Consider the following 27452-nt stretch of genomic DNA (forward strand, 5'->3'; position numbering starts at 1 on the left):
TCAAATCTGGCACGAGCTACCTAGGGTTAGTGCAGGTTAAGGGCTCAGTCCCAACAAGACTGCCGCTGCTTCAGATGCCAACCGCAAGTCTGGGCCACTTGTACTTCCGAGCAATTGGCTATAAAGTCCAGGTGAGGGTGGGAGTGTTCCCCACAACCCCCTCCTCAGGTGTGATCATTTGCTAAAATGGCTAACTGAACTCGGAGAAAACAGTTTACTTACTGCTACTGGTTTATCACAAAGGATACAAAAGAACAGCCAGCTGAAGAGGTACATATGGCGAGGTCTAAAAGGGTCCTGAGCACAGGAGCTTCTGTCCCTGTGGAACTGGGGTGTGCCACCCTCCCCACACATGGCTATGTTCACCAACCTGGAAGATGCCCAAAGGTCAAAGGGTGGGACTGAAAGTTCCAACCCTCTCATCACATGGTTGCTCCCTCTGGCAACCAGCACCATCCTGAAGTGATCCAGGGGTCCACAGAGAGTCACCTTATTAGCACAAACTCAGGTGCGGTTGAAAGAGGTTTGTTATGAATAACAAAGGACACTCCTCTCACTCAGGAAATTCCAAGGGTTTTAGTAGCTCTTATGTCAGGAACTCTACCACTCAGGAAATTCCAAGGGTTTTAGAAGCTCTGTGCCAGGAATCAGGGGAAAAGACCAAATACATATTCTTTTTTTTTTTTTTTTTAATAACTGTTTTTTTTTTTTTTAAGATTTTATTTATTTGAGAGGAAGAGAGAGCACAAGGTGGGGGCAGAGGCAGAAGCAGGCTCCCCACTGAGCAGGGAGCCAGAGGTGGGCCTGGATCCCACCACCCTGGAATCATGAACTGAGCTAAAGGTAGGAGTTTAATTGATTGCACAAAATGTCTGAAAATGTCTTTGTTAGCCTTCAACTTGGGTGATAGTTTAGCTGGCTATAAAATTCTAAATTGGGAATGTTTTTTTTCTATCAGAATTCTGAAGGTATTGCTCCATTGTCTTCTACTTTGTTGCTTTTGAGAAATTTAATGCCCTTCTGAACACTAACCCTTAGTATGTGACTGTTCTCTCTAGAAGCTTTTAGTGCTTTCTCTTTATCCTCAGAGTGCTGAACTCTCACAGGGTTATACCTTGGTGTTGGTGTCCTTTCATTCATGGTGCTGTCTCAATCTACAGACTTTTAGTTCTAGGAGTACCTTTCCATCCTATTTCTTTGGTAATTTCCTCCTCTCTATTGTCTAATTTTTCTCTTCTGAAATTTCCATGAGTCAGGTGTTAGGCCTCTTGGAATGATCTTGCATTTTTTCACCTGCTCCCCATTTCCTGCCTCTTTCATTTGGTCTATCTCCTGGGAATCTTCTTCAACTGTATCTTTCAATATTTCTGTGTTGTAGCTTTTTATAAGGCTATGGTATTTTTAATTTCCAAGAGGTCTTTCTTGTTTTCTGAAGGTCCCCCACCCCACTTTATTGAAAGAATCTTATTTATCTTTCATGAGTGCTGTATTTTATCTAACCTCTCTCAAGATAATATAGTTAAATTTTTTCTTTTTTTCTTCCTCCTCCTCCCTGCTTTTACTGTTTCCTCTGAGTTCTTTTTTCCTCCATTTGTTTTGGTCTCTGTCTTTCATGCTAGAGGCTTGCTTTAAATGCCTTGTGACACTTGGCTCTCTGCTCATATTTTTAGAAGCTGTTTGCAAGTTTTGTGTGGGGGTGGCTAGGCTCATCAACTTGCGGACTTCACATCAGGGCGATCAAGTAAGAACCTGCCATTTTACTGAGGACTGCTAAAAGTAGTATCTTTAGGACTTTTTCTCTGGGGCAAACTTTATCAGAGACAGATCTTCCAATCTCTTGCATGGGAGTACCTGCCTGTAGGTATTCTGGAAACTGGGTGAGAGAGGGGGATGGTCCTACCATTCACTATTTAGACCTTTGCCTTAAAGCCCTTATTTTCAGTTTTGCTCCATATTCCATCCCCTCTTCTATGCTTGGTATGCCCCTGGCTCAATATGGAAGACTAAAACTCCTATCTCCTGGGAAAGTGGGGGAGGAGTTGTAGGCAACTAACTGCTTTTCACACAGACTGTCAACTAATCTTCCTGTTTTCAGTATTTTGCTTCTCCAATTTTGGAGCTATTCCAGGGCTCTGCATTACAAATCCTCTTTCTTCTTTATTTCTCCCCCAGCAGGCACTTTCAGTTCCTCTGGCCCTCTAAGTTCATCACACTTCATACTTCTGGCTTCAACATTCCAACCATCTCTCATTTGCTGGTATCTCTTCTCCCTCTTACTACCATTTTAATGGTATTACAGCCACGCACAGGGGTTAAAATACGTGTTCAATTAGTTGTGTTAAATTGCCATGCATTTATTTTTCATCTGGAAAGTAAACAGAAGACAAAAGAACTGTATATGCATAAACTAAGTGCCCTGGTTTCCCCAAAAAGCTCAGCTAAAGAGAAGGCAGGCCTATCTTGGGATATGTTAGCCAGATTACAACTGAATTCTGTGTTCTGTTAAAGGGAAGAACAAATTTGGTTTTATCTACAAGAGGGAGACCAAGATGGGAAAAGGTCTGGAAGCTACATCTTAAGGGGAATGGTTAAAGATAGTTCATTTGTAAAACATAATTTGGAAGGCGGGGAACAGTAGCTGTCCTCAAACCCTAGAAGGGCCATCACATGGATGAGGGCAGATCTAGAAGTGATGGGGGGGCAGACTTTAATTTATTATAAAAAATAAGAGTCTATCACCTAAGAATGTTTAGGGGAGTCCTTCACTAGTTCCAAAACTATTACAGGAACTTACAATTCTACAATCCTAGGATACCACATTTTTGTGAAAAGCTTTAAAAAACCCAAATACTCTCATTTATAATCTCAGTTTAAAAAGTCACTTAAAAAGAGAGATGATCATGAGTTCCTTTTTGCTAAGTACCCACTATGCATTCTTTTCTCATTTTAGTCCTCATGGCAACCTTCTACATTAAGTAGCTGCTGCAAATTTCATTTTGTAGAAGAGGAAACCAAGATTCAGAAGTTATGTAACTTGCCTTTTATGTAAAAGAGAAGGAATTATGCTTGAGTTGTTTACTAGTGGACCCAGTAAATAACACACCTCCTCCCAGCTCAAGTTCTCAGCCAATTAGGAAATTTTTGAAATAATAAAAAACCTACACATGATAAAAATTATATAGAATTAAACACACACATACACATGAGTGAATAAAAGTAAAGCTGGGGAAATCTGAGTAAGAATGACAGATTAAATCAATACCAATATCCTAGTTATGATGCTGTACTACAGTTTTGTAAGCTATTACCATGGGGGAAACTGGGCAAAGGGTACACAGGATCTCACTGCTCTTATTTCAAATAACTACATGAGAATCTATAATTATCTCAAAATAGAAAGTTCATTTTAAAAAAGGGACAGGGGCCCCTGGGTCGCGCAGTTGGTTGAGCGTCCGACTCTTGGTTTCGGCCCAGGTCGTGATTTCAGGGTCGTGAGATTAAACCCCACAATCAGTGCACAGTGTGTTTGAGATTCCCTCTCTCTCTCCTTCTGCCCCTCCCACTTGTGTGCTCTCTCTCTAAAAAGAATAAATAAATCTTTAAAAAACATAAATTAAAAATAAATTTAAAAAGGGACAAAGCAAATGGAAGATAAAAACATTCTTTTCTTACTGAGAAGTCTAATATTGTAAATTATGGCCTACATAGGAGGACTAGTGTGTTCCCTACTTTAACATGTTGAATTACACAGGCCCATGCAAAGGCCACTTTCTCCAATGATCTGCAAATATACTGTTATCTCAAATCTTCCCACTTCTCCATTCCCTAAGGTGGCAAAGAAATGTGAAATGGTGCAACAGAATTTACAAAAAAATTATCAATGAGCAACATACAATTGGTTGGTCAGAAAGGGCAATACTATTTGGCATACATCCCTACCTTTCATCACATTTTCCTATGCCCACTCTCAGACAATACTTGTTATAAAAGTATTACCAACAGAATGGAATCAGACTGTAAGTTTAAAAGTATCAGAAAGAGGTTCCAAGTCCAAGCCAGGGTAGAAGGAAAGAAGTGAATCTGTGGTATAATGAAACACTATGAGCTGAAAGAGTTCATGACCACCCATGGAAGCTGCCTGGGCTGGATCAGGAGGATGTCAGCTCTCTGTGCACACATCACACGCCTAGTGCCGTGCTCACACCACCACTTAATAAGTGTGTGTATCAGCACCAGCCACTTCACCACTGTGGGATGATATGCAATGACGAGCATCTACAAAGCAAATTAGGGGCAATCTCAGGACTCCCTGGGTACATAAACACCTCCAAATTTGCTTCTAAGAAAAAAAAAATCAATTCCAACTGAGAGCCCCAAAACTTCCACTAAAACTGCAGCAAAGACTCAGCACTCATGGCACTTGGCTTCTACGAGGAGTGGATGCAGAACCTCTAAGCAGGGGCTCTGCACAGTACGATCCGAAGAGGAGACTGAAGCATTCCTGCTCACCTGTAGGGTTCCTCCATATGGTTTTTAAATTTTGAAGCCCCTGTAGGTTTCTTGCCTCTTAACAGCTTTGTTTGGAAAATTAAGAGCTAATGGAGTTATATGAAGGGGAGGAAGATAAGGTTTAAAAGTCACTGGGTAGGTTAAATCCACATTGCTACAATTCCTCTATACTTGGTTTTAAAAATCACAGAACACACTATTCCTTGATAAATGTGAAAAATCAAAGTTGCCGGGGTGCCTGGGTGGCTCAGTCGTTAAGCCGACTGCCTTCGGCTCAGGGCGTGATCCCGGGGTCCTGGGATCGAGGCCCGCGTGGGGCTCCCTGCTCTGCTGGGAGCCTGCTTCTTCCTCTCCCACTTCCCCTGCTTGTGTTCCCTCTCTCGCTGGCTGTCTCTCTCTCTGTCAAATAAATAAACAAAATCTTAAAAAAAAAAAATCAAAGTGGCCTCCATGATGCAAGGACAGATATGAAAAGGAAAGCGATGTGACGTGAGGCTGGAAAAGTAGATACGGCACTCAGGAATTCTGTATTTTGCTTTAAGAGTATTAGGAAACCAGGCAAGAGTACTAAGGAAGGGTCTCTAAAGCGACAGGGTCACTCTCTGCAGGGAGAGAATGAACTGGGAGTTGCCATTAACTTAGATCAGAAATGACAGAGAGGGGCTGCTGGAGGTAGAAGATCGAATCAAATTTTGGACAAGATGCTGAGTGCCTGGGAGGCAACCAAACAGAGATACTGTGTAGGAGGTGGATGGGTACGTCTGGAACACAGAGAGATGGAGTCTAGGCTCAAATGACACTTTTGGGAGTTGTCAGGGTAGAGACAAGAAGAGGTCACTGAGGGAGAGAGCTCAGAGCCCGAAAAGGGTGTGAGACAGCCTTGAGGAACTCTAACATTTAAAGCTCATCTGGAAGATGCCTCTGCAAGGCAACAGAAGGAAAGAACAGAAAGGAAGAGAAAATGAGAAGAGAAGCAAGGAGACACCTGCAGGAAGAGAAAGGCATGGGAGCCCTGGTGGTCCACACCACCACCAGACACGGAAGCTAGAAGGCCTGCACCGGCAAGATCACCTCATACAGGCCTCCTCTGTCCTTGGCTTCCCAACTTCTGAGAACATTCCTATTCCTCTGACTTCTCAAGAGTTTTTGAGAAGGTCAAATATAAAGGGGTATGAAAATGGTTGATATGAATGTTATCTGACCAAATCACCACAGTCACCCCAAATTCCTGAAGTTCCAATGGGGAAAAACTGTGGTCCTATGCAGACCACGCTGATGTTGAAGCCAATCCTGGGTCTTGTTTGGAGGGATGGATCTGTGTTGATTTGTCCCAGCTTGGCCACCAATGGGATAGGACTCAAGGGTACATTTATAAACCTGACAGAGGTGTCCACAATGGTACACAGATGAAAAAATAACCAGATGGATGGGCTCTGGAGCAGACTGAAGCTAGTTAGCTTTTTCTGAGCGAGGCTTCCTAATTGCAACGTTGGGCTTATTAAACTAAGTGATATATGATACACATGAAAATACCCTAGCACAGTGTCAGACACTTAGCAGAGATTGAACAAAAGTTATTGTTTTGCACCCAGCTGAGAGCCACAGCCATAGGAGACTAAGATATAAATAACCAAAATCCTCACGAGTTCAGTCGGATTCACAGAGATTAAAACTCTTTGAGTTTCAGAACCAGCTCTACTACAGATAAAAGGGAGCTCCCAATTTTACTATGCTTTGTTTCCAGGTTGGAATGGATTTCCAGGTAGGATTATTACTTATGGCGGTACAGCAAGCAATATAGTAAAAAAAAAAATTTAAGATTCTCAAGAGAAGCACTATAAATACGGATAAACGTTACTGTGATGAACCCCGCTATCAGATAATATTAGAAAGCACAGCATTAAAGGTCAAAATATGCGCCCATCTCTTTTATCTGCTCATCCCAGGGAGACAGAGAGCACAAGCCATGTGCTACATACATATTGCACCAGCTTCCAGGCCAGCTGTTCTTTCTGTAATGATTCAGGCAAATCTCTTCCCTCCACCTCTGAGCCTCAGCTTCTTCCTCTGTAAATAAGGGGCTCTAACTGGACCAGGTTTCTCAACAGGTAGTCGTTGTATTAGTAACAGTAGTCGAACACGAATTCGGTAAAGCTTTTCTTTTTGATCATGATGGCATCTACATATATATGGAAAGTAATTATACACACATCCTAAAAGCGTCATTTCTCTGGCCCACAGATTGGAGCACGTATGGATACGAGGGCCCCTAGTAATAACTCTGCAAAAGCCCTGGGGCACAGAAACCTCTGTACTAGAGGTTCTCCAAGGTCTCTCCTGGTTAGTAGAGTCTGGACTGTAAGCAAAAGGAACCAGAAATCCTAAGCCCCTCACCACCCACCTAAGTTTTGACTTGCCTTAACATACATGTACACACACACCTAGCTTCCACGCTCTTCTTGGAAAGACTGGGAAATTTTCCATTCACAGCCCTGCTTTGGTGGTATCTTTAGATCAAAAGGGATAGTGTAGCTTGACACCACAAATTCTGTTCCCTATCAACAGGCAGGTGGGGCTCAAGATTCAACCACTGCTTATTCAAGCAGGAAAAGCAGCAGGGCAAAATCTGAGTTGGGAGTAACCTGAGACAGGTGTTCCCAAAGAAAGCAAAAGATACGCCCAGAATAGATTTCTCTTTGATGGAAAACATTTTGATACTATTGCTTCTACCTTCAAGCATCTCACAGTGGACATAAATAAAACACTAAGTGAACAGTTAAGTGCCCTGCCTGTACAGACAGATTACCCTTGGGATAAGTGGGATTTAAGACTAAGCTTTCAGGCAGTCACAAGAGATGCTGAGAGTGCATAATGGTAATCCATAATTTTACTGAGGCACAAATTTGAATCATAAAGGCTATGAAGCTGGTGTGTGTGAGAATGTGTCTATGAAATGGAGATGTGGTAGGGACAGATTAATCTCTAAAATTCCTTTAGTCTAGAAAATCAATAATTATAAATCTTTTAAGAGAGACAGCAAATCATTGTAGATAAGAACAAGTACTCTGGGGGCGCCTGGGTGGCTCAGTAGGTTAAGCATCTGCCTTTGGCTCAGGTCATGATCCCAGAGTCCTGGGGCTGAGTCCAGCATTGGGCTCCCTGCTGAGTAGGGAGCCTGCTTCTCCCTCTGCCTACCACTCCCCCTGCTTGTGTTCTCTCTCTCTGTCAAATAAATAAATAAAATCTTAAAAAAAAAAAAAAAAGAACAAGTACTCTGGAGTTAGATGACCTGGGTTCAAATCTAGAATCTGCTGTTTGTTAGCTGTGTGACTATGGGTCAGTTATTCAACCTCTCTGTGCCTCAATTCACACATCTGCAAAATGGACCTCTCTCATGGGGTTATTGTGAGGATTAAGTTAGCTAACATCTGTAAGGCATTTAAAACAGTGCATAGCACATATTAAGTGTGATATAATTGTTTGTTAAATAAATAAAATGCCCTCAAATTTAAAACTTTATGTTACTTTTTAAGACCTTTAGAGAAGGAGTCAGCAAACTACAGTCTACGGGCCCAAATCAGGCCTGCCTCTTGTTTTTGTGTGGCCCATGAGGTAAGTGTAGTTTTCACATTTTTATATATATTTTTTTGGGGAAAAAAAAGTCAAAAGAAGACATGACATGTAAAAATCATATGAATTCCAAATTTCGGCGTCCACATACAAAATTTTATTGGAGCACAGGCATGTGCATATCGTGGCAAATCTGAGTAGCTGTGACAGTCATCAATGGCCTACATACAAAGCCAAAAATATTTACCACCTGCCTCTTTATAGAAAAAGTTTGCTGACCTCTGCTCTAGAGTCACAGGGAACACGTATCATGAAGAGGGATGTGAATACATTCTCTAGAAAGAAGATGCGGATCACTTATTTAAGACCCCCTTGCCCCACATCACTCCTCATCTGCTGGTACTCACAGCTCCTCCTGCTGAACTAGTATGAACCGTGGGCACTTCGTGGACTCTACCACCGAGATTAACAGTGTCTGATACAAAATGCTCCTTTTAAAAAGGAAATGAGCTAAGCCTGAAATAGAGGCATTCACACTGGAGCCATTAATGGCCGGTATGGGCCTGCCCACCAAAATGTGTCTTTTTTTTTTAACTTCAGTTTCTTAACCATAGTTATACAATTATTCTCTCTTCCTGCCCCCCCCACCCCTACCCCCACGGAGTTTCAATGCTAATTAGGCTCAGCAATAAAGCAGCCTTGTCCGTTAGAAATGTAAGAGGTGGGCCGCATGGAAATGCCTCGAAGCATCTGCTTTCCTACCTCAGGTGTCAACCACCCACCTTATTCAGCAAGGACCAAGCACAAAGCCAGCTCAAGCCAGCACTCCACCCCCCAAACAAAATCTTATTCAGATGTTAGACGAGTAGGGCTATTCCATGTTGGAGGTGTCAAGCCCCAGTCACAAGCACTGTATTTTTCTGTTCTTACCCACTCCAGTGGACTTCAGCCTCCCTGATGGGAATAAGGGTCTTATACATCCCTTATATAGCTCAGTAAATAGTCACTGAAATTAAAATACCAACTCTATCCTCAATAGTAGCCCAGAAAGTCAACAATTCCCTGTGAAAATAAATTAACCCTGGAGCAGAGATGGCAGTTTCACTGAAGGTTATAGTCAAAATGGACAGCAGGTTCTCTTGGTTAAATTTAGAAAAGCATAACAAAGATTAAGCACAGGGGCCTTATGATTTTCTACCCATGTCCTTCAAATTTCTCTTACATATATAAATAGGTACAGTAAATCTTCAAATAACCCTAACACTTGAGGGCTACCACCATGACAATCTATCACTATCACTTACCATTAACTAGATGTAACTCTCTAAATTGTTATATAATATAAAGTTATTAACTATATATTAACAATGTATAGTACATTAACTACCAATGATCTATAATATAATGATGATGACCCATTACTGAACTATTTTAGGTTATTCGAAGGTTAACAGAAAACACCTGTGGTTCAACACATGCCACTAAAAACCTTCCAAAAACACGACTAGCTATAGACTCCAGCTCATGTCAGCTCTGTCTAGCATTCCTTACCTTCTTCTGGGATCTTCTATCTTCACTCCAACCACACTGCATAACACATGATCTAAGCCTACCAATGAGACCCTTCCTCATGACTTTTCTTTTTCTTTTCTTTTTTTTTTTTTTTTTAAGATTTTATTTATTTATTCGACAGAGATAGAGACAGCCAGCGAGAGAGGGAACACAAGCAGGGGGAGTGGGAAAGGAAGAAGCAGGCTCCCAGTGGAGGAGCCCGATGCGGGGCTCGATCCCAGAACACTGGGATCACACCCTGAGCCGAAGGCAGACGCTTAACGACTGAGCCACCCAAGCGCCCCTCCTCATGACTTTTCAAATGAGAAAGAAGGACATTCCCCCCCAGGACAGCAAGGAGCCATCAGACGCTCCACCACCTCCATGTAAGAAAAACCAGTCTGCTGTGGGAGGAGGGTGTTGACCATGGAGGGAAAGTGTCTCAGCAGCATTTTAGTCCCTGGCCCAATATCAACACTGTCTTTTCTCCAGTTTGATTACATGAACCAGTAAGTGGCTGGTCTTGCTGAGGGTAGTTCTGCAATTAAGAGCCAGAGTTCTGAGCACCATGGTCCAGAGAAAGCTCTGGGGGAAATCAGATAAGGGGGACATTCCAACCTGGCTTTAGTAGATGGGCTACATCTAAAGGCGGCTTTAGCTCTGAATGGGCCCTTGTGGTGCCTCAAGGCCCCCATTTTGCTCACCAGTCGGGTCTTAAAGGATTATAACACTCGACACAGTGAAGTCGTCATTTCTCCCCAAACTGATGTGCAGATTTGATGCAACGTCTATCAAAACCACAGCTAGATTATTTTCATAGATACAGACAAGACTCTTTGGGCAAAGGAACTAAAATAGCTGAAACAATTTTGAGTAAGAAAGTGCAAATGGCCAATAAGCACATGAAAAGATGTTTAACATCATTAGTCATCAAGGAAATGCAAATCGAAACTATAGTAAGATACTTTACATAGACCATAGCTAGCTATTAGCAAAAAAACCAAACCAAACCAAACCAACAACAACCACCCAGAAAATAGCAAGTGTTGGTGAAGATGTGGAGAAACTAGAAGCCTTGTGTACTGCCTGCACTGCTGGTGGGAGTACAAAAGGGTGCAGCCACTGCAGCAAAGTTCGGATGTTTCTCAAAATATTAAACACAGAATAATAATATGACACGGCAATTCTGTTCCTAGGTATACACCCAAAAGAACTGAAAGCAGAGTCTTGAAGAGATATTTGTGTGTTCACGTATTTACAGCAGCATTATTCATAATAGCTAAAAGGTAGAAACAACCCAGGTGCCCTTCAACAGATGAATGGATACACAAAATGTGATATATACATACAACAGAATATTACGTAGCCTTAAAAAGGAATGAAATCAAGAGAATGAGAAGATAAGCCACAGACAGGGAGGAAATATTTGCAAAAGACATATCTGATAAAGGGCTATTACTCAAAACATACAAAGAACTCTTAAAACCTAACAATAAGAGGACAAGTGAATTTAAAAAATGGGCAAAAGACTAACAGGTATCTCAGCAAAGAAGATACAAAAATGGCAAAAAAGCATATGAAAAGATGTCCATACCATGTCATGGGGAAATGCAAATTAAAACAAGATATCGATCAGAATGGCCAAAATTCAAAACACTGACAACACCAAATGCTGACAGAGATGTGGAGCATCGGGAATTCTCACTGATTGCTGGTGGGAATGTAAAATAGTACAGCCACTTTGCAAGACAGCTGGGCATTTTCTTACAAAACTAAACATATTCTTATCATACAACCTAGCAATCACAATCTCTGAGATCTTCCCAAAGCAGTTAAAAACCTATGTGCACATAAAAATCCTGCACATGAATGTTAATAGCAGCTACATCCATAACTGCCAAAAGTTAAAAGCAACCAAGATGTCCCTCAGGAGCTGAATGGGTAAATAAGCTGTGGTCCATCCAGACAATGGGATATCATTCAGCACAAAAAGAAATGAGCTATCAAGCCATGAAAAGACATGGAGGAACCTTAAATGTGTATCATCACTAAGTGAAAGAAGCCAGTCTGAAAAGGCTACACACTGCATGATTCCAACATTCGGGAAACGGCAAGCTACGGAGACCACAAAAGGATCAGCGGCTGCCAGGGTTGTGGGGAGGGAGGGATGAACAGGTGGAGCTCAGATGAGTTTTAAGGCAGTGAAACTACTCTGTATGATACAATAATGGTGCTTATATGTCATTATACATGTCAAAAACCACAGAACATATGACACTAAGAGTGAACCCTAGTGTAAACTGTAAGGTGTGGGTGATAATGATGAGTTCATGTGAGTTTGACTATATAACAAATGTACCATTCTGGTGCAGGAACTGATAGTTGGGGGAAGGGTGCTGTGTGTGCTGTGGGGTTAGGGGGTTTATGGGAAATCTCTGCATCTTCTGCTCAATTTTACTGTGAACCTGAAACTACTCTAAAAAATGAAAGCTTTTTTAAATTTCAGTAAACTCTACCCGCAACATGGGACTTGAACTAACGACTCCAAGATCAAGAGTCACATGCTCTACCAACTGAGCCAGCCAGGCGCCCTAAGCCTATTTTTTTTTTTTTTAAAGGAATGAAATTCTAATACATACTACAGTGTGGATTAACCTTGAAAACATTATACTGAGTGAAATCAACCAGACACAAAAGACCAATATTGGATGATTCTACTTATAGGAAGGGTCTAGAATAAGAAAAATCAGAGAAAGAAAAGAGGCTACAAGGGGTCAGGGGAAGGGGCAATAGAGAGTAATTGCTCAATGGTTTATGGGGTTCTGCTTTGGGTGATGAAAATGTTTTGTAATAGACTTTGTGGGTGATGGTTACACAACATTGTAAATGCATTCAATTCAGCCAGGGAGACTAAAGCACTCCATAAAAATCTGCTTTTTGCTCCTTTTTCCTGCTTCTATTCTTGCTAGTACCTGCACCCCACCCCACTTTACACATGCCTCATAATGCAAATAGTGTGTTTCCTCCATGTAAGTAAGGGACAAGGAATCAATGATTTCTTTAGAACATTTAAGGCAGGAGCAGGTAAGAGTGACCTGAAGCCATCGTATGCGCATTTCAGACCACCTTGGCTCTGGATATCTAGCTGCCCAGGCCTTCTGGCTCCAAGGAAGAGCACCTGGATCCTCGTCCTCGTTCCAACCAGTTCCTGGATGCCCGAGGGGATATACCCCACACCACCTTCTTCAATAAAAACTCGCAGACCCCAAAGACAAGTCTCCCAGACACTCTATCTCTATCTGCACTCACTCTATACCTGCAGTGAATTCCACTTTTACCCCCTGTTGGCCTGCGTTTGACTTCCACCCATCCTCTGGGTCCCTGGACCCAGCTTGCTGGCATCATAATGAAAACTGAATTATATGCTTAAAAATGGCTTAAAAGGTACAATAATAATAATAATAATAATAATTTTTCTTTTTTTAAATATATTTTTTATTTATTTGACAAAGAGAGAGACAGCCAGCGAGAGAGGGAACACAAGCAGGGGGAGTGGGAAAGGAAGAAGCACGCTCCCAGCGGAGGAGCCTGATGTGGGGCTCGATCCCATAACGCCGGGATCACGCCCTGAGCCGAAGGCAGACGCTTAACGACTGAGCCACCCAGGCGCCCCAATAATAATAATAATAATAATAATAATAATAATAATAATAATAATAATAAATTAAATAGCGTAACGGAAGAATAAAGTGGGAGGAATCACTCTCCCCATTTTAAGATTTACTATATAGCCAGAATAAGCAAAACTGCATGGTACTGGTGCAGGGATAGGGACCTTGGCCAGAGGAACAGAACCAAGAACCCAGAAGTAACCCCACACAAGTATGGCCAACTGATTTTTAACAAAGGTACAAAAGCATCTGTACCTCAAATGGAGGAAAGGGAAGTCTTTTCAGCAAATAGGGCTGGAGCAACCGCATATACACAGGCAAAACAGAAGAACTTCAACTTGTATCTCAGTTTATATAAAAAAATAAACTCAATATGGATCATAGATTTTTAAATGTAAAACTTAAAAATATAGAGTTTTTAGGGGCACCTGCATGGTTCAGTAGGTTAAGCATCCAACTCCTGGTTTCGGCTCAAGTTATGATCTCAGGTTTGTGGAATCAGGCCCTGCCTCAGGCCCTCTGCTCAGTGTGGAGACCGCTGGAGGATTCTTTCCCTCTGCCCCTCTCCCGGCCCATGCGTGTGCACTCTCTTTCTTTCTCTCATAATAAATAAATCTTGAAAAAAAATATATAGAACTTTCAGAGAAAACACAGGAGAAAATCTTCAAGACCCAGGGCTTGGTAAAGATTTCTCAGATATGAGACCAAAACTACAATCCATAAAGAAAAGATCTGATCGATTAGACTAAATCACATTTAAAACTTTTGCTCAGTGAAAGACCCTGTTAAGGGAATTAAAAGACAATCCACAGACTGGGAGAAATATTTGCAAACTTGCAATATAAATAATTAAATTTTATGTTCAATTAAATACAGGCCTGGTTTCCTTAGGCTTCAACTTTCCTGTGAAACTGGGAGAATTATACTGACCTTAAGAAAATCTTTTTTTCAAAAACAAAAAAGAGAAAATCTTTTTTTCAAGATTAAGTGAAATAAAAGAAATGAAAAGTTCCTTTAAATTCAAAAGACACTCAGCAGGATCTCAAGAGCTCAGCTCTTGGATCTTGTCCTTTCTCTGCAGGAATCTAAGGACAGGGGATTAGCAAAGAGTATGTTTTCTGTACTGGTAGGAACAGGCTTCCCCAGAACTGAATAAGCGGCGAATTTCCAGATTCATCACGATGGTAGACCAGGCTAGTATAGAAATCCTCCCACTACACACGCTGAGAGGTGTGCGATGCAATAAAAACGAAAGTATTATTATTTGCAAATTTGTAAATTTGTAATAGGACTTGCAAATAATACTATTTAATAATAGGACTTGATACTATTTAGTACTATAGTTTTGACATACTTGCCAAATATGAGTCCATCTGACAAAGGACTCCTATCTATGATATATAAAGAACTCTAAAAACTCAAGAGTAAACAAACAAAAACAATCCAATGAGAAAATGGGCAAAAGACATGAAGAGACATTTCATTAAAAAGGATATACAGGGGGCACCTGGGTGGCACAGTCATTAAGCGTCTGCCTTCAGCTCAGGGCGTGATCCCGGTGCTCTGGGATCGAGCCCCACATCAGGCTCCTCCGCTAGGAGCCTGCTTCTTCCTCTCCCGCTCCCCCTGCCTGTGTTCCCTCTCTCGCTGGCTGTCTCTATCTCTGTCAAATAAATAAATAAAATCTTTAAAAAAAAAAAAAAGGATATACAGATGGCAAATAAACACATGGGATGTTCAACAACACCACCCATCAGGGAAATGCAACTTAAATCATAATTAGATATCACTACACATTTAACAAAATGGCTACAAAAAAAAAAAAAAAAAACCCAGTGGTAATAGCAATTGCTGGTGAGGATGCAGAACACTGTATCAGTCAGGGTTCTCCAGAGAAACAGAAGTGGTGTGTGTGTGTGTGTGTGTGTGTGTGTGTGTGTGTGCGTGCACGCACACACACATATATGGGGAGGGAGCAAGAGAAAGGAGGGAAAGGAAGGGAGATGGAGTTTAAGGAATAGGCTCACACAATTATGGGGGCTGACAGGATGGAGATTCAGATAAGATCTGATGTTGTATTCTAGAGTCTGAAATCTGCAGGGCAGGCCCCCCAGGTGGGAAAATCAGACACGGTGTCTATGGAACAATCTCGAAGAACTGTTTCTTCTTCAGGAAACCTCTACTTTTGCGGGTGAGGCCTTCAAAAATTATATGAAGCCTGCCCACATTATGGAAGGTAATCTACTTTATTCAAAGTATACTAATTTAAACGTTAGCCACATCTAAAAAGTACCTTCACAAGCAACATCTAGACTCCTGTTTGACCAAACAACTGGGCACCACTGCCTAGTCAACTTGATCCATAAAATTCACCACTGTATTCATACAAGCTGGTAGGAATGTACAATGGTACAGCCACTCTGGAAACCAGTTTGGCAATGTCTGCTAAAACTAAAAATCAGGGGCGCCTGGATGGCGCAGTCGGTTAAGTCTCCAACTCTTGGTTTTGGCTCAGGTCATGATCTCACGGTCGTGTGATTGAGCCCCGTTTGAGGCCCCGTGTGAGGCCCCGTGTCAGGCTCTACCGGATGACCCAGCAATTGCGCTCTTGGGCATTTATCCCAGAGAAATGAAAACCTAAATCTTCATGCAAAATCCAGTAAATGAATGTTCATAGCAGTCTTATTTGTAGCCCCACACTGGAAAGAACCTAAATGTCTGTCTTTCTTTTTTTTTTTTTTTTTAAAGATTTTATTTATTTATGTGACAGAGAGACAGCCAGCGAGAGAGGGAACACAGCAGGGGGAGTGGGAGAAGAAGAAGCAGGCTCCCAGCGGAGGAGCCTGATGTGGGACTCGATCCCGGATCGCCAGGATCACGCCCTGAGCCGAAGGCAGACGCTTTAACGACTGCGCTACCCAGGCGCCCCAGAACCTAAATGTCTTTCAATGAGTAAATGGTTAAACAAAATGTGGTACATCCATACGCCAGCACACTAGCTGGAAATATTAAGGAAAAAGCTATCAATACATTTAACAACTTGGATGGCTCCCAAAGGCATTATGCTGAGTAGAGAAAGCCAATCTCGAAAGGTCACATACTTTATGATTCCATTTATATAGCATTCATGAAATGAGAGATGGAGAACAAATCAGTGGCTGCCAGAGACGAGGGATGGAGGGTGGGAGGGGGATGGCTGTGACTATAAAGGGGCAGCACCAGGGAAATCTTCATGGTTATGGAATAGTTCGATATTGCAGAGGTCATTCTAGATGTGGAGGTCACAGGTAACCTTGACAAGTGGTGGCCTGATGTAACTAACTTACCTATCTTAGTGAAACATGAGTTCCACCAAGGGAGTAATCTTTGTACGTTTCCTGGAATAGTCTAGCAGTGAACACACAGTATTTGTTGAATGAATCAAATTTCTGAATGAATCAACCCAAAATATAATTGAGTCTGTCACGTCAGTCCCCATTTTGTTGGGCTCCCCACTGCTTATAAGTCAGATCCAAATCCTAGACTGGCTTCCATCTACCCCAACCAATTTTATCCCCTACCACGTCTTTCTTCGTGGTTGTTGGCAATTCCCCTAAAACATCCTATTTCCTCTACTTGGATCCTTATCCCTTATTTTTCTGCTCATCCATGACGATCCAGCTCAAATTCTCCCTTTTCTGAGGGGCTTCCCAGACTCCTAGGCAGTGTGCTCTCCGTCCTGCAGCACCCGGTACAGGCCTCCAGCATACACTGTAGCATACATTATATTGTCCCTAATGAATGTCTCCCTCTCCAGAATGTATGTTTTTCACACAGTAAGGAAAGGCTATGCCCTAGCACTTAGCACAGCGCCTCATTGCCAAGGGCACTTAATGAATCCTAGAGCCCATTCCTTCTAAGAGATAGCTCTCAGTCTTTCATCTGAGATCCAAACACATAACAAAACTTCGAAGAGTTCCATCTCTTCCTTTTAACCTTAATCTTCTGGCTCAGGACTGATAGAGCTGGTGGGAGGAAGACACTGAAGCTTCAAGAGGGTTACTATCTAACCTTATCTGGAAATTCAGTTAGCTGATGTAAGAGGCTCAAGAAAAAGATGGTAAGGCTTAGGGACGACTTGAAGAGGACTTGGCATCTGGACTGACAGTGCATTCCCAACAGCAGAAGAAATAAACAAGCCACACTACGGTTGCCTTGTTCAGGTGCATTTCCATCAAGGTGGCATATAAGTAAAGTACAGCATCCTTTCACCTTGAATGCTGGATGCCCGCAGCCCACAACATGGGCAGAGGGAAGCTAGTACATTCCACCAAAAGCAGAAATGATTAGTCTCACAAACCCATGGGGTTGAGAAGCAGACAGCAAGTATAATAAAACATACTGGGTTCAGTCTGGAGTTTTGATGGCATTTTAAAGCACGCTGTGTGAAACCCTCTATTGATGGAGCTTTAGATCTTTCTGCTTTAGGGGGCCCCACTGGGTAAGTGACTCCGGAAGGGGGTGAGGGAGGAAGTGGCTGACCAGCTAGGACTATAAAAAGATGTGGGCCATGGTCTCATACAGAGCCAGTGAAGAGCCAGCTAAAACATGCAGGCCTATCCCACCCCTCCCAAACCCTTTCCCTGCCTCCAACCCACATCCAGCAAGGTAGAGCGCGAGGAGAGAGGGAGACAGGAGGGCAGAGTCCACAGAAACCACTGAACAGCTAACTGTACCAGCAGCATGTGATTTACAGATGTTCCTTACCAGTCCCAACTCCACACCATGAGAATTCAAATTCAGTCTACACTTACCGACCTCCCCAATCACACCTTCCACCTCAATCTCTTTCTCGTTCAAGAAACATCCTGTCTGTGCACTTTCATGCCTGGGCCCTTGCACAGGCTCTCCCCAGCCTGGAATGCCTCCTCCCACAGCGTCTGTTTGTCAAAGTCCTATTCACCCTTCAAGGCACCAATCAGACACCATCCTCTCCATGAAACCATCACAAATCCTGTGAACTGGAAATAACCACCACTCCTTTGGTGTTCCCTTAGGCCTCTGGTAATAGCTGTGCAGTTATAGAATGTATCACACCCTGCCTGTCTCATAGTTAATTACGTGCATCCATCTCCCCTCCATCGATCTTTCAATGCTAACGGTAGGGGCCGATGCACCTAGCGAAGCTCCGCACAGTTACACACTTGGTCAACGGGCTGACCGAAGGAGAGTCTGAAACACAATGCCAGGGGCCCTCGGGTAATACAGCAAACACTTCTGAGAACCCGAAACATGCCAAGAACCGCGCTGGGTAATGGATGCTTCACAGGCCACAGGAGCTCGACACCTGGACGGAAGAGTGAACACGCAAGCGCATCTACACCATGTTCCGTACAGTAAGGGGAGGAGGTGCCAAGTGTGAAGGGAAGGCTTCTCAAAGCTTCATGCGCACAGGGTGGAAGAGGCACCAGACTCTGGTTCGGTAGCTCTCACGTGGGGCCAGAGAGTCTGCATTCCAAACGGGCTCTCAGGCGACACGATGAAAGGACAATACTCTAAGTAATGGGGGGTGAAGGTCCAAAGGAAGAGGGAAAGATTGAGTGCACCTGGAGGGATGTGAGAAGACTCCCGAGAGATGGGATTGCACACCACCCCCGACCGTCACAGGGCCGCGTGAAAGAAAGAGGATGGCTCGGGTCTGGGCTTCTTGGAAACAGACAGGCGTGCAGCGTGACCACAAGACGACGTGAACAGACACAATGCAAAGTGCCTCCGGAGGACAGAGGAAGGAGTGTCTGGCCACTTCTTTCCCCGAGGAAAAAAATAGACATGAAAGGAACCTTGGAGCACGGGTAAGACTGCTGGCAGAGGTGAGCGCGACTCCGAGCCAGAGGAATGCTAGAGCCAGGCTCAGAAGTTGGAGACCACAGGTCCTGAAGACACAGCCAGCACGAGGAGCCTGTAGGCAACTGAGTGAGAACAGAGAGGGGCCCCGTTGGGAGGATTCTGAATATCAAGAACGAGGCCAGTGGTCCTAGAAAAGTCAGCCAGGAGTGGCGGTCAGCACCAACAGGACACGCTTAAGCTTCTCTTATGTCCCACAGATGCAGTGACAGATTTCTGTGAGCAGCTTAGAATAATCAGAGATGCAGTTCAATCAGCAGCCTTTCCTTTAATCCTTCCGAAAACCAGCTCCTACCTACTGCTCCGGCACTCCTGCCACCCCTGCCACCCGGTGGCTCTCCCCAGATGTCCTGCCCACTTAAAGGGATAGCCTATGGGAAGGGGAAACAAGACAAGCTACCCCGAACATGAATAGGAGCACCTTTTAAACCACCAAGAGTTGAGCAGCCCTGGTCTACTTCCTGCTCCCCTGGCAAGTCTCTCACGTCTGATTTTCTCTGCGGTGCAGACAAATAGAAGTGAACTTCACAAACAAGCCAGAACTGGTCTCTCTAGCTCTATTAGCACCATGTCTCCTGTAAAATCCTGTGTTCTCTTCACGAACTCCGGAAAATGCACCCTACATTTCTTATGTATGCCCCGAGCACCCCGCTCTGATTTTCCATTCATAAACACACACACGAGTAATGACTGTCCAGCTTCATTCATTCATTCACTCGTTCATTCAACAAGTGTTCACTGAGCCATGCAAGGAACTGTGCCGGGCCTGGGGTGTACCTCTCCAGCCTCATGTCCTTCCACTTTTCTCCCAGGTCACTCTGTTCCTATCATATCAGCTGCCTGATGCTTCCCCAAATACCAAGTATGCTCCTGCCTCAGGGTTCTGTGCTCACTACTCCTTCCACCTCCAACACTTTCCCTCAGATGTGCTCATGGGTCATTCCCTCATTTCATTTCTACTCGAGAGGCTGGTTCTGGTCCCTCTAACAAAAACAACACTCTCAGTCTCCTTATCCTGCTTTATTTTCCTTCACGGCACTTACCATCACTGGACATTTTCCGTCTTTGGTTATTATCTGCCACTCTGCCCCCCACCAGAATGGAGGCTCACACTTAGAGGTGTTGCCTACCCTGCTCACAGGCGTGTGCCCAGCACGTGGAACAGTGCTTGGCACGTGGAAGGTGCTGACCTACCTGCTGAGTACAATGGGGAATGAGAATGAAACGGGAAGCCATTCATTCAGAGCCAGGGAACTACAGGATCGGCCTGAGCCTGGGGAGAAACAGTCCAGTAGCTGCACAGGGACCATCCCCTGAAAGGTCTGGAAGAATTCTCTCAATATGCTACTCAAGAAATCCCGGGTTAGGGAAAAGATGAAGAGGATCTGAATTAGGACAGTGGTTTACGAAGGGCCTGTTACACAGACATGTCAATGAATAATTCAGTCACAGTCTCTGCTCTCATGGCGTTATGATACAGTAAATAATTATGTCCTTGTCCTTGTGAAAAACGTCACAAAATACCCAGAGAAGAGACAGGATGAGCCAAAGCCGATTCCAGAGTTTCGATCCTGATTGCATGGATGCTGTGCCATCCATACACCACGTGAACAAAGCAGTGATGGTTTAGGAGGGAAAGAGCCTCCATTTAAGACATTCATTAGCATGAGGGTCAACAGGACAAATGAAATACAGGTCTAGTATTTAGGAGCAAAATAAGCAAAACAAACACAGATTTGAAAGCCATTTATAATTTATAGACTATGCCAACAAACCTTTACTTGGAAGACATGTCAGCACGGTGTGTTTTGCTGGTCCTCAGGATAGCTCAGTCAAGGTTACGGGACACTTAGACTTTACAAATCAGCACAGGAAAAATAAGCTTACGACATGTGGGCATCACTTAAATATGTCTCTCTTAGAAATCGATTCCTTTTAAGTGACCATTGGAAGTGTGGCCACAGGGCTGAGCTGATAAAATCTGGCTCTCAAGAGCTGAGCCAGCACACTACAAAAGCGAAAGAACAGGGAAGATTACTCCTTAGTATCCCATGTTTCTCATCAGTGGGTTTGGACACAAAGCCAGCTTCTCTTTTTTGGGTCTCAGCAATCACAGCAGTATAAGCAATCTCGCTTGCCCATCTTGAGCTTATTAGCTTTTAAAAAATTGTGGTAACATATACATAACATAAAATTTACCATTTTAACCATTTTCAGCATATAGTTCAGTGGCATTGAGTATCTTCACATTGTTGTGCAACCATCCCCCCATCTGTCTCCAGAACTTTCCATCTTCTCAACTAAAATTCTGTCCCCATTAAACACTAACTTTCCATTCCCTCCTCCTCCCAGTCCCTGAGCAACCACCATTCTACTTTCTTCGTGTACTCTGGTTACTTCCTTTAAGTGGAATCATTGAGTGTCTGTCCCTTTATGACTGGCTTATTTCACTCAGCATAAAGTCTTTAAGGTTCATCCACGTTGTAGCATGTGTCAGAATTTCTTTCATTTTTTTTCAATCAAGTAGCTTCCACACCCAATGTGTGGTTCGAACGCATGATCCTGAGATTAAGCCTAGTGCCCCTCTACCAACCGAGCCAGTCAGGTGCCCCGAATTTCTTTCATTTTTAAGGCTGCATAGTATTCCACTGTGTGCATTTCAACAAAATGGAGTACGTTTTGTTTATCCAGTCAACCGTCGGTACACCTTGGGTAACTTTTCTATTGTGAGTAATTCTGCTATGAACATACACAAATACCTATTCTTGAGCTCGTTTTTTGAAAAGCACTTTTGTGTTCTGATCAGATATGCAGCATACTCTGCCCAGACATACTGGGCCATATGTGAACTATCTACTTTGTATGCCAGAAGCCCCAACTCTGGCCCTTACCTTCACGGCCCTGAACACAGCCGGTCAGGTCCACTGGAACACAGGAGCCAACACGGCCTCCTCTGGCCTGCCATTCTGCAAGCAGCTAAGCATCCTCAGCTTCAACTGAGACAGAAAGGGAGCATGGTGTCTTTAGTTAATGCTTTGGAAATAGTCTGCTTCAAGCTCCAGCAGAGCTACAAGACTTTTAAAGATGAGATGCAAGATTTAACTGTAACTTCTCCTCTGTCAGTTATTCACAGTCACCAACCAGAAGAGTCCCATGATCACCTGCAGTGAGCTGGAAAAGGACAGTTCTTCACTTCTGGTTCATCCGTACTCTCTCACAAGAGATGCTTCCAACAGCTAGATACTGTGTTGGAACGACAGAAGTGTATCCTAGGGCCACAAAGCAAGTGTAACTTACTTCAAAAGCCTTAAACTTTACAGAGGCTATATCACTATACAACGGGGGTCCGCCAGCCACAGCCAACGAGTTTGGCCTACACCTGTTCTTGTCGATCAAGTTTTAATGGGACAAAGCCATACCCACTCATGTATGTGTTATGCACGACTGCTCTGGTGCCACAGAGCACATCCACATCGGAGTGGAGCAGTTGCAACTGAAACTGTATGACCCACAAATCCTAAAATATTTACTATCTGGCTCTTTACAGAAAATGCTTGCCAACTCCTGGTTCACACATCTTGGTTCATTCTCTTCTCCCCAGCTGGAAACAAGTGCCAACGTGGTCAGCTGTTTGTGTGGAAGAGGCCTTCCTAAACTGTGGGGAAAGTGGCTGGCTCTATACCAAAGAGGTAATAGGAATACCAACACTCAACAAAACAAAAGTAGGACAGAAGATGCCAGGCTTGCAATTTAGAAGGGGCTAGGAACACACCTTTAGAAAAATGTGATCTCATTTTCCATCAACCAGCCTCTAAGTCGAACCAGGTGTGGTCAAGGGGCAAACAACGGAGTCTCACGTACAAAACAATAAAGGAATGGCCTGCCGTGAGAAGCAGCCCCGAGCGCAGGCTTCTTAAATTCATGCAGAAGCCTCAGGGTGAACCCCATGAATGCTGCTTGAACTGATTTTCCAGGATGCCTCCAACTCCCTTTCCCTACCCACATATCAGGCAGCGGCAAGATCTCTCATCCTCTGATTGGTGTCCAAATGTAACAGCATGACCCACAACATAACTTGAGGAAGAAAGAGCAACACTGACTTTTCGATGAATATGAATTCATATCCTGAGTGCACATGTGCTCTCAAGGAGCACATTCTTCCTCTTGGTTCTAATTGTTCACTAAAAAGAGGCAAGGCTGGAAATGAACACAAGTGCCTGGGAAAAGTCAGTAGAAAACATCAGGGAAAGAACACTATTCAGAAACACAAGTTTTCCACAATGCGGTGCCATTTCAAAATCAAGAGAGTCCAGAATTCACATGTGCAAAAGACTAGCCGATAAAGCCTGCATCTTTCTTCTCTCCTGAAACAGACCAATGGTGTTGCACCTGGACATACACATCGCTGTCCTCCATGCTCGAAAATGACACTGCAGATGGTGTGCGTTGCCTGCTCTGCTTCCTAACATCAGCAGAGCAAGTGAGTAATCAGACAGAGGATGCAAAAGCATTCCTTCCACCAACAAACAGCTATGCTGGATCCCAGATAATACAGCTCTGTGCCTTGGGCAATCCCTTAATATCTCTAAGCCTCAGGGTTTTTTAAGCTTTAAAATGAATGGCTTTGATAGAGGACTTGTATGGCTCCTTTTCATAGGATTCTCCCAGCTCTATAATTATACCTGTGCAACTCACCATACCACACAGAACATAAAAACGGCACGCATCAACAAGTCCTGACTTCACTTCCTGATATCCTTTTCCATACACTCTTTCGTCACCAAATCAGTGTGAGATTCCAGACTCAAACGTGTGGCTTCTGAAGCCAGTTTCAATGAGAATCGTGTACCTAGATTTCGCAGGCCGAATGGAAATATTCTAATACTGTACCTTTTACCCATGGAAAAGACATTTCTTCCTGGAGGATAAATTCTCAGATCTGGGTTCAAGGGCCTTGGGAAAATGCTAGAAGACCAATGCCAGCAAATGAATGAAGCTCATTAGTGGTTGCAAAACTGAAAGAGAGAGAAAGAGAGGGAGCGAGAGAGAGAGAGAGAGAGAGTAGGAAGCTCCTCTCCTAAGCTTACGGGTCTGTGAATAATATGCAGGTTTGGTGACCCCCTTCTGCTCTCCCAAATAAAGAAAAAGGAGTATGTGAGGTGAGAGGATGTTAAATGGTGGGTCTAGATCTTATGAATAACAAACTGTGGTGAACACTCATTGAATCTGGGGAGTCTGCCTAACTTGCTGGACCCTGGTGAACCTGACAGATATGGCCTGAGCACTGGGCAACTGGCAGCCCAGAGGAAAGGAGAGGAAACTGGCTGATGGGAAGAGGGGATGGGAGCCATGACAGATGCAAACCTCTCTACCAGACCAAGCCTGATGCTACAGGTTGCCAAGAAGTCTTGCATTGCTATCCTCCTAACCTTTAAGATTAAATGATTTGTCATGCAGACGGACCATGGGCTTTTTCTGATAGGAGAACAATACTCAGCTGGATTCATAACCCAAGAGCCAGAGACAGGCCTCAGGGGAATTACTCTTAAGACTGAACACAAACTTCTGCATGTATGTTAAGTATGTGCATTTTTCTAGGGAGGGGGTTCATCATTTCAGTTTTTAAGAAAAGGTTCAAGTCAACATAGACATAGAATATGATTTTTAAAATCCAGTATTATTACCCTTTCTGTTCTGCCTCTTCTTAATTATCCAACAGGTGTCCAAGGAATTTAAATTTCAAATATTTCCAAAAACGAAATTAAATGAGGTTTGAGAGTTGGCAGTGAATTTTGAGAATGCATCATACCTGCTAACACTAACTTTCACACACTCCCTAGAGCTCGGGAAGATAGAAAAGATGACCTGTTGTTAATCTACCTGAAGCAGGTTAATTTACATGGTAGAGGCTGGAATTAGTTCTGTCACTGCCGGTGATAGAAGAGGCAACAGGAGAGCACGAAAGTACATCTGAGCCGGAGAACAGAGACCAGGAGTCCAGTCCCTAGTCCTAGCTCCGCCTAACTCAATCTGTGACTTTGAACAAGTCCCTTCCTCTGGGCTTGGGTCCTCATCTGTAACATGCAGGCTACCGAAGCAGAGCAGGGGTCTGCAAACTGTTTTAAGACAATGAACATTATGTTTAGATAAAATCACCCAGAATTCATCAGAAGCTAAAACAAATTCAAAATGGCAGGCTGAACATCTCCATTTACTTCCCCTCTCTAGAAACCCCACCGTTATTATTCGTAATTACGTCATTATTCATAAATGCCTGCTGCGTACGAGCATTTACTACATGATTGTTTTAAGTTAACTAATGGAATCCCTAACACTCTTATTAGGTAGGTGATGATGCCCATTTTACAGATGAAGAAACTGGGTCCCCAGCATTTAAGGAACTTGCCCAAGTTTTCGCAGCTAATATGTGTCAGAGCCAGGATTCCAACCCAGGCAGTTTGGCTTGAGTCTGTGCTATACCACCTCTCAGACTGACAGCCAAGGAACAGCAAAGCTCCCAAGGAAAAAGAAGCTGAAAGAGAGAGAGAGCAGATCAAAAATATCACCAAACTTTGGAAGATGAGTAGTGACTAACTTCGATGGAGAGCGCTGAGTGCTACACACGGTAAGCCACTGTGGAGTCCCTTCCGAACCTCAACTGTTGGAGACTCAGGTTTCCTCTGAAGGTGTGAGCATAAGGGAGGCTGAAATCAGGCAGTACTGGTCACCAGCCAGCAGAAGACTGGAGGTTTATCATCTGGACAGGATGAACTAGACTCCAGACTTGGGCAACCAGAGAACTAACCACTGAAGAGAAGGAAGTGGCACCATTCAGGGGATTAAGTGAAAGTGAGTACAGAAGCAGGAGCCCCCAGTGCCCTCCCACCATGAGATTCCTAGAATGATAACAGCCAAGCTTATTCCACTCAGGCAGAAGCCTGAATGAAGGTCCATGGACTCTGAACATAACGCACTGAAAAGGGCAGGCCCATCACCCTATAGTTTTGCCTCTCAGAATGTGGCCCCAGGCCAGGAGTAGCATCACTGGGGAATTTGTCAGAAATGTAAATTCTCAGGCCCATGCCAGACATACTGAATACAAAATTCTTGGGTGAGGTCCAACAACCAGTGTGCAAACAGGCCACCAGGTGATTCTAATACTTGCTAAAGATTGAGAAGCACTGCCGTACAAGGAGGCCCACTAGTCAATAAATCCATCCCACACCAAAAAGTTTCCAACTGACTCTTCAGTACCTATTTATTTGGAAGACAGTCCGGAAACAACAGAAGTTTCAGGAAAGACTCTATCCTGAGAGAAAGTGAGAGAGAGAGAGAGAAAAACCAAAACAGATTTCACAGAGCAGCTCCAGTGAAGGGGAGTGAAATGAGGGAGAGTCTGGTTTGTTTGGCCTCTCCCCAGGCCCCACCATCACACTGCCGTGAGCTACTCCTCAGGCTGTACAAAAGAGTTAGAAAACCAATGAAGCAAACACTCTCTAGGTCCTGTCCAGCTCTACCCTGTTCCTTTATACTAGTCCTTATGTCCCAGATGCTTAAAACATAGCAATTTAGACCGACACTCTTGGTTGGAACTACTTCTGATAATTTTCTTGTCCCTTTGAATGAACAAAAAGCACTGTAATGGAAAAAAAAAACCATACAAGCATTGTTACGCTAAAGGATTGTTATATTCTGTATTTGCATTAAATGCAGAGGCAAAACACACTACTTCAATTTATGTAGCAGTATCTGTAACCATCCCCTTCTAGCATAACCTTTTTGCTTCTCTGTGTCTCACAAGCTTTCCCTGGCTCAACCTTACAGCCTAAATCTTAACCCGCAAATCCTCCCCTATTACTGTTTTTCACCAGTCTCTACTCACCCCAAGCGTTACTGCCACAACCAGATCATTCTTCTACTACAAACCTCTAGTAGCCTCGACATCTTCTACCATGTAATCACCATAGACAAAAATCTCTCATTTATATTTACTTCCTCTGCCTCCTTTAGCTCAGGCTCATTTTTCTCAAACCCCTTGGTTCCCCGCTGAAGATCCTTTTCCCTCTCAGACCACTTAACTCCTCTCTTGGAAAACCAACCTTCTTTGGAGGATGAAAAACTTAAGCCGGGCACCATGCAAAGAATACTACAAATTTTCTCATTGAATCCTCACACTAATACTGAGAATTAGAAATCATCCTGGTTTTTACATTTGGAAAACTGAAGCTTAGAGAGATTAAGTAACTCGCCCAAGGTTACCACTAGGAG

General features: G+C 43.5%; 1 protein-coding gene across 3 annotated transcripts in view; it reads right to left on the reverse strand.

Moving 5' to 3' along the window:
* Positions 1-27452, reverse strand: part of KLHL18 (kelch like family member 18) — a 52683-nt gene that overhangs the window by 24011 nt on the left and 1220 nt on the right. The window contains exon 2 of one of the 3 annotated variants that reach the window (XM_045778350.2): positions 22076-22180. The exons of the other annotated variants lie outside the window; for them this stretch is intronic. The gene's annotated coding sequence lies outside the window, so the exon portion shown is untranslated. The remainder of the gene's footprint in view (positions 1-22075; positions 22181-27452) is intronic. 3 annotated transcript variants of the gene reach the window in all.

Source organism: Ursus americanus, chromosome 14 (genome assembly GCF_024610735.1).
Source record: "Ursus americanus isolate L20-20 chromosome 14, mUrsAme1.1.p, whole genome shotgun sequence".
Lineage (NCBI taxonomy): Eukaryota > Metazoa > Chordata > Mammalia > Carnivora > Ursidae > Ursus > Ursus americanus.